The sequence below is a fragment of the Suricata suricatta genome, chromosome 14 (genome assembly GCF_006229205.1).
Source record: "Suricata suricatta isolate VVHF042 chromosome 14, meerkat_22Aug2017_6uvM2_HiC, whole genome shotgun sequence".
Lineage (NCBI taxonomy): Eukaryota > Metazoa > Chordata > Mammalia > Carnivora > Herpestidae > Suricata > Suricata suricatta.
Genome location: NC_043713.1, coordinates 40,704,863 through 40,711,889, shown reverse-complemented (window position 1 = coordinate 40,711,889; position 7,027 = coordinate 40,704,863). Strand labels below are relative to the sequence as shown.

Genomic DNA, 7,027 nt, shown 5'->3' with positions numbered 1-7,027 from the left:
TCTAGAAGGCTTCTGGGGGAGTCAATTGGGTTTTCCATGTAGAGTATCATGTCATCTGCAAAAAGTGAAAATTTGATTCCTTCTTTGCCAATTCTGATGCCTTTTATTTTCTTTTGTTGTCTTATTGCTGATGCTAGGACTTCCCATATTAAATGTTTTTATTTTTATTTTTGAGAGAGTGAGAGAATGAGTGAGGGAGGGTCAGTAAGAGGGGGAACAGAGGATCCAAAGTGGGCTCTGTGCTGACAGCAGTGACTCCAACATGAAGCTCAAATTCACAAAGTGTAAGATCACAATCTAAGCCAAAGTTGGACACTCAACCAACTGAGCCTCCCAGGAACCCCAAGGTTGTTACATATTTAAGATCATTTATTGCAACTTGACATTTTATAAGATAGTTGGACAAATTAGATGCTGCTGTTAGCCTGATGATCTGGGAAAACTGATAAATCTTTACATGCTATACACTTTGCTGTTTTAAAGGGGAAAAAATAACAGTAGCACAATTGTTCAGACCAAAATACAATGAATGAATTTTTATTTAATTATTTAAAAAATTTTGTAATGTTTATTTATTTTGAGAGACAGAGAGAGATAGAACATAGGTGGGGAGGGAAAGAGAGAGAGGGAGACACAGAATCTGAAACAAGTTTCAGGCTCTGAGCTGTCAGCACAGAGCCCGACATGGGGCTTGAACCCACAGACTGGGGAATCATGGCCTGAACCAAAGTCAGATGCTTAACTGACTAAGCCACCTGGGTGCCCCACAATGAATGTGTTTTTAAACATGGCATCAATTACTCAAAGTATTTATGTTTGCTAATTCTTACTAGATCATTTGGTCTTTTTCTTAATGTATATTTATTTTGAGACAGAGAGAGAGAGAGAGAGAGAGAGAGAGAGAGAGAGAGAGATTGAGAGAGGGGGGAAAGACAGTGAGAGAGGGCGACAGAATCCAAAACAGGCTACAGGCTCTGAGCGATCAGCACAGAGCCCTATGTGGGGCTCAATCTCAGCAACAGTGAGATCATGACCTGAGCCAAGAGCAAGAGTCTGATGCTTAACCAACTGAACCACCCAGATGGCCTGGTAATTTGGTCTTTTAAAAAAAAAAAGCAAAATCTGATGTTATTCAGGTCAGTACAGTCTTGCTGCTTATGTATATTAAAATACCATCCAAAAGTTGTACCAGTCATCTATCAAAAATATATATGATATAAATAAATTATGTACAACATTTAAGGAGTTACTATAGATTTCTTAGATAAATATCCTGTTTCTCCTCAAATTCCAGATTATTATCAACTTGTTCTGCCTCAGCTGCATTTGTAGCCACTTCTTTCCAAAGTTATGTTCTCAAATTTACCACTTTGACTATTTAGGCACTTGCTCAAGAAGACTCATCCTTGGTTACTGCTGATCTGGAGGCCATCTTGTTACATACCTTGACTTTCTGCCATTTCTGATTACTTTTGGTATGGAAGAATCCCAACACTTTGGGCTGTGTGTGGGCCTTCTAGAGAAACTGACAAAGGGGAAACTTCCAAGAAAGCAACTCTGAAGAAGAAAAGCTTTAATTCTTTATAGGATATATTCTGACCAATAAGAAACTGTAGATAGAACAATAAAACTTACTCTTGTCTCCCTCTTATGGACTGTTCTATAACATTTTCTATCAATTGCCAGCGATGGTGTCCTATGATCTCCTTGCCATCTGACTGCATCTATTATTCAACCTGGTGTGAAGAAGTAGCCTGTGGAGTCGCCCTTCCCCTTTCATCATTTTCCATTCTGCCTTCTTCATTTCTTTTCCCCCTCACCTTGTTAGTCTGGGATTACATCTACCAGATGACCCACTGCCAGTTAACCCTCGCCTCAGAGTTTGTTTTAAGGGATAAGATGTATGAAATTACCTATGCTATTTCCATCAAAAAAATACAATTAAATTGACCATAATAAATAATGCACTCATATGGGATATTTTAAGAAATATATTATCCTAAATGCACAGGTTTTGTTTTAATTTCCATTCAGATTTATAACAAAAATTATCCAAAGTAATTATGTCAAAAGCATTGAAAGAATCTGAAATCTGTGTCTGTATGTGTAAATAATATACATATGCATTAATAAAATGTGATCAATAAAAGAGAATATATATTTTATAAGCAACAAAGAAAATACTGGAAAAAACTTACTTCAGTGGTCACAAGTAGATTCAATTTTTAAGGATTTCCTATATTATATACTTTGCAGCAACTGAAATGTAGCTCCATGATATTTTAGCTGTGTGCTAAAGTGAGAACTACATCTGCCAATTGTTGATATTCTCATTACATTCTGACATGAATTCCTTCAACTTTTCTTATAAAACATTTAGCCCATGATATCATTCATAAAGATGACATCACACCATATCATACACTCTATTCCAGATTTTCTAATCATTATTTTCAATTTGTTGAATTTTAGATAGAATCATTTCACAAATCAAATAATTAGATTTTGAAGAAAATTTTACTTGGGAGTACTTAGTTTGGTGGAGTTTTTTTGTTCTTCATAAGCCCTGACAAGATACATTACATTACATTTGAATTCAGTTCATTTCAAATTCCAAAAGGAAACTAAATGCAGTCAATAATAATCCACATTTTATAAAATTAAATGAAATTAAGATATTAATTTTACTATTTGATTAGCAAGAGTGGTGCTAGTTTGAAGTTTTAATCAAGGCTACTAAAAAGATTAATGTTAACTTCATCACACCATATAGTTAACATACCATAACATCTAGGTAAATGATATACCTCAGTAAATTATCTATTTTGAGAAGAAATCTCTAGGGAAAGTTGTTCATTGCATACCACCATCATTCATCAATGTAAAGACCATCATATGTTATTCTGTCTGTTTTTCCTTCTAAGCACCTATGTCTCTTTTCCTCCGTTACAGTTGGAAGACATCACAAAGATCATATCTTCCAACCTCATTTTAGAGAGGAGGAATCAAAAGTACAGAGACTGACATGATCAACATCACATGCTAATTTTATAGATTTGGAAGTAAAACTCAAGTCACCTGAGCTGGTGTTCCTTCCACAAGTGCTGTTGGAAGGTGTGGTGGCCCAGTGTTTAGAGCAGGGAAATGTTTTTTCACTAAAAGTCATGTGACACCGCTAGCCTCACAGTTTTCATTTGTAATATTAAGAAAGCTAAATTAGATACAACTCCCTATCAACTTTAAAACTATATGAAATGGGAAATGCATTTCTGTATTACCAGGAGTTAGAGTGATAAAGAGAAATATCAAAATTCATTTTATTTGCTTTCATTTGTTTCTTTTCTAAAATGCTAATCACTTCCGATTGTCCAGAAGGGTAGTCCCTTTCCAATTTTCTTAAATGTTTTATTTATGTTTGATACAGAGAGAGACAGAGCATGAGAGGGGGAGGGGCAGAGAGAGAAGGAGACACAGAACCAGAAGTAGGCTCCAGGCTCTGAGCTAGCTGTCAGCACAGAGCCCGACGGGGGGCTCAAACCCACAAATGTGAGATCTGACCTGAGCCAAAGTCAGAGAACTGACTGAGCTACCTAGGTGCCCCGGGTAGTCGCTTTCTAAATTGTCTAGGTAGCCACATCCTATTTCAACCAACTAAACTTTTTTTCCCAGTAGATCAGGTAAGAGTAGTCTTATTATTACTTTTCATGTCATAAGCACAAAATGTCCCTCAAAGTCAACTATCAGTGATTTAGTGAAGTGCAAAACAAAACAAAACAAAATCAATCTAGACTATGAACCTCCTTTATCTTTAATTTGTGCATATGAGAGGACATATTTGCATAAAAATCTGAAGAGTAAATCTCAACATTAACATTTAATTGAATACTCATAATTAAAATTTTAATCCTGCAAAGTAATTAAATTTCTTCTAAAATGATTCTCAATTGATTCTTTCTGCAACCACATTGAGAAAATGCTTAGAAAGTATTAAAGCTTAAAAAAATGAAGTGCTTCACCAAGGTTTGTCACTTTCTTATTCATTTGCTCTGCAGAGCCTAAGAGATGCACATTGCCTTAATATTTTGTTTTGCTTTCTGCATAAATGAAAAGCATTAAAAATGTCTTCCAAAGCATGAAAATAAAAAAGAGATGATGTGAGGGTTAATTTTATGTGTCAATGTGATTGGGTCACAGAGTGCCAATATAATTGGTCAAACATTATTCTGGGTGTGTCTGTAAAGGTGTTTTTGGATGCTATTAACATTTTAATCAGTGGACTTAGTAAAGCAGATTGGCCTCCCAAATGTTTGTTGTGGTCATCCAATCAGTTGACGGCCTGAATAGAAGAAAAGGCTAACTCTCCAGTGAGTAACTTTTTCTGTCTGACTGCTCTGACCCAGGACATAGGTGTTTTCCTACCTTCAAACTTGAATGGGAACATCAGCTCTTCTTGGATCTTGAGTCTCATGGCTTTCAGACTGAAATTTACACCATTGGTTCTCGTGAGCCTCCAGGTACCAACTGCAGACCTTGGGACATCTCAGCCTCTGTAATTGTTATTCAGACAGAGGTCTTGAGACATCTCAGCCTCCATAATATGTAATATGAACATGCATTCACATTTGGATCAATTCATATACATCTATATTCAAGTTGATTGAATATGAATTGATTTTGTATTCATTCTCTTTCTCTAGAGATCAATACAGATGGTATATCTAAGTCTGCTTGCATTTGTTAATTAATCAAAGAGGAAAGCAAAAGGAAGGCTTAGTAAATCAACTAAAATATTTAAGGAAGAGAGCTGATCATGACTTCAGGAAGATGCAAAGAGAAATGGGAAGATGAAAAAAAGAGTGTAATGGAAGGAATAAAGGCCTGGGACTCAGAAAATCAGAGTTGGAGTCACAGCTCTCGGGACTTGGCCCAAACTAGAACCTATCAGCATCTCTTTTTATTCACTGAAGAGTATGGGATCACTTCATCCATCTTACACACATCATTAATTCATTACTTATTCAACAAAGGAGATGAATGTGCATTTTAAACCCAAGTTGCCATGTAAAAGTAATGTCTGCATTGACAGAACTAAAACATGATGATGCTAATGAAAATAGTTAAAGAAGACAGGAATATGAAAATATGTCTGACTTTCCCATAAATGTGGAATAAGTATATGTATAGATCAAAGGAACAAGTGAAGGGAGAAGCTATATAAAAAGTGTTAATTCTCTTTATTTTCAGAAAGAGCATTGTGAGATTGGCTTACCCTGAGATTTGAATTTGAGAGAGACCTTGCAAATTCATAAATATTTAAGTTGTGGCTAATTGTACAACCAAATATGATTTTTTCTATATCTTGATATTTTAAAAAGCATATTTAACATCCAATGATAGCTAGTTAATAGCAGTAAATGAATTTTTCTCCCTAGCCTAGAGCTTTCTTGTCATTCTATTAGATATAACAGACTTCCTTATCACAATTACAGCTGAAGAAATTGGTAATAAAATAGCTTCCTTGATGGATTAGCCCAGTAGTGGTAAAAGTCACCAAAAAGAATAAAGAAAAATGTTGCACCCAAGCCAAATAGTAAATTTTCTAAAAATAGAAATCATGAGAGTTACTAAACAGTACACAAAGAAATGACACTGCCGATAGGAAATTATAAAAGAACTTTTTAAAAAAGAAAACATGGATCTAAAATGCTAAATGAGAGAGGACAATAGGAAGATGCATACTATTTATTTGAATAGAAAAAAGAAAACGATAAAAAGGGTTTGCTAATGCATTTCTCATCTTGGTCTCTATTTTTAAAATGTCATGTTCATCCTGTAAGAAAGCATAAAAGAAACCAGTGTGATTAGAAGGAAATGAGAAAAGAACCAATATTTATTGAGCACCTTACCTATAATAAATGTTGACATATTTTATTCTTTTTAATCCTCCTGACCATCTCACAGTAGATCAATATTTTATGGACAAGGAAAGTAAGTCTATATAACTTGTCTCGTTGCAATGCTCTTTAAAAAAAAAGGGTAGCTGGATTAAAATTCAGATATTCTTTTACTCTGAAAGTTCCACTTTGCTGTCAAGTAAGTCTATAACAGCAAAATCAAGTATTGCTTGCAAAAATAACTAGATTCTTAGTTCACCGGGCACAATAAGCACATAATTCTCTGAAGTTGTCACTATTTTTTTACGTAAAAACCCCAAAATATTATTTAATCAAAACGTATAGAGAAAAACAAATGAAATCTTGAAAAGAAATTGATAAACAAATTCTCTTAACCACAAAAAGCAAACCTGAAATCAGGGAGTAGACTTAAAATAATTTAAAGATCTGCCAAAGTCAATGTGAAATTATCAGGCTTGCAAAATTTATGGAGTGAGGTTAGTGATGTAGTTTAGATGTATTTAGCAGTAAGCAGAGTAAAGGGCTAAGGTCCATGACTTCTAGCAGTTCAGAATTTTGCTGAAGCACCTGTTTGAATTACCCATATTGATGTGTTGAATGACTCATTTAGCTTTATAAATTATTTTAGTAATGCATTTACAGAATCATTAAAAATCCAAAAGGGTCACTTAAGAGCTTCATGTTTTACTAGATTTTATGACAGAAATTACATTCGATAATAGTATTGGGGGTTTTAAAGATTCATGAAATTATCAGTACAGGTCCCTTGAGAAGAATGTCACTGTTCTAGTATAAATGAAATGTCACTTTTAAGGACTGGTGCCCTGAAACTTCAGTCAATAGCAAGGAAATCAGGCCAGACTGCTTTCCTAAGACAGGAGCCTAACATTATGGTGCTGCATAACAGACCATTTAGATGATGAACAATAGTTAGAAAAACTATTAGGAAGAACCAGACCCATTCATTTAGCCTTACAGAATACTGGTGAGTTTGAACTTAATATTGGGTACAATTTTTGAACATTCTTCTTAGAGAACACCTAACAGAGGAACTGCTAATATGTATCAGGAATGTTATTTACATTACGCCATTTAGTTCCCATGGCAATCCA

At 34.7% G+C, this 7,027-nt stretch overlaps 1 long non-coding RNA gene across 1 annotated transcript in view; it reads right to left on the bottom strand.

Moving 5' to 3' along the window:
* Positions 1-7,027, bottom strand: part of LOC115278508 — a 15,375-nt gene that overhangs the window by 5,257 nt on the left and 3,091 nt on the right. The window contains exon 2 of the long non-coding RNA XR_003902928.1: positions 4,420-4,547. This is a non-coding gene — a long non-coding RNA (uncharacterized LOC115278508). The remainder of the gene's footprint in view (positions 1-4,419; positions 4,548-7,027) is intronic.